The 1,158-nt window shown below is 39.2% G+C and overlaps 1 non-coding gene across 1 annotated transcript; it reads right to left on the reverse strand.

Moving 5' to 3' along the window:
* Positions 1-419: 419 nt before the first annotated feature.
* On the reverse strand, positions 420-526 carry LOC123195362. The gene has a single exon (XR_006497432.1). It is a non-coding gene; the product is annotated as a small nucleolar RNA R71 (small nucleolar RNA).
* Between the last annotated feature and the right edge of the window lie 632 nt (positions 527-1,158).

Raw genomic sequence — 1,158 nt, forward strand, 5'->3', positions numbered from 1 at the left:
AAAGGAGACTGCAAGCACACAAGGCAGTTCACGAAACAGAGGAAAACATGGCTGAAAATCAGACTTTAAGGGAGCTTGCTGCTCCAAATTTAAATCAACAACCACACTGCATTACTTTTCCGAATTTAGATGTTAATACTACCTTCGAATTAAAATCTGGACTAATTCATCTTTTACCTATTTTTCGTGGTTCTGCAGGTAAAGATCCTCATAAACATTTAAAGGAATTTCATGTGGTGTGCACTGGAATGAAACCGAATGGAGTAATCGAAGAACAAATCAAGATGAGGGCTTTTCCGTTTTCTTTGAAAGATGATGCGCAAGATTGGTTGTATTATCTACCCGCTGGAAGTATCACTACTTGGCATGAGATGAAAAGATTATTTCTGCGGAAATTTTTTCCAGCATCAAGAGCAGCCAGCATAAGAAAAGAAATCTGTGGAATTAGGTAGCAGAGTGGAGAGTCTTTATACGAATATTGGGAGCGCTTTAAAAAACTTTGTGCAAGCTGTCCACATCACCAAATTAGTGACCAGCTGCTTATCCAATATTTCTACGAAGGACTTCTATCGAATGAGAGAAATATGATTGATGCGGCAAGTGGTGGAGTATTGATTGACAAAACACCTGAAGCAGCCCGAAATTTAATTACAAATATGACGTCGAATTCACAACAATTTGGAAATAGATTAGACCATTCGTCTCGGCGTGTCAATGAGGTAAATGTATCTTCTCTTGAGAGACGACTTGTGATTTAACTACTCTTGTACGTCAAATGGCTGTAGGAAAAACAGAGGCAGCGAAAGTTTGCGGAATCTGTTCAGTAGGAGGACATCCAACTAATATGTGCCCAACACTTCAGGAGGACTACTCTGAACATGCTAATGCAGTGGGCGAATTTTTAGGACAGCAGCAGCGAAATCATAATTATAATCCCTATTCAAATACCTACAACTCCGATTGGAGAGATCATCCTAATTTTCGTTATGGGAATGCAAATGCGAATCAGCCTTCGAATAATTTTCAGCCGTATCAGTAGCCCTATGTTCCTAGACAATAGCAACCAACCCAAAATTCTGGTTCAGGTACATCTCTTGAGGATATTGTTAAAACTATGGTTACTAACATTGTGAAATTTCAGCAGGAAACAAGAACCAG

Source organism: Mangifera indica, chromosome 13, assembly GCF_011075055.1.
Source record: "Mangifera indica cultivar Alphonso chromosome 13, CATAS_Mindica_2.1, whole genome shotgun sequence".
Taxonomy (NCBI): domain Eukaryota; kingdom Viridiplantae; phylum Streptophyta; class Magnoliopsida; order Sapindales; family Anacardiaceae; genus Mangifera; species Mangifera indica.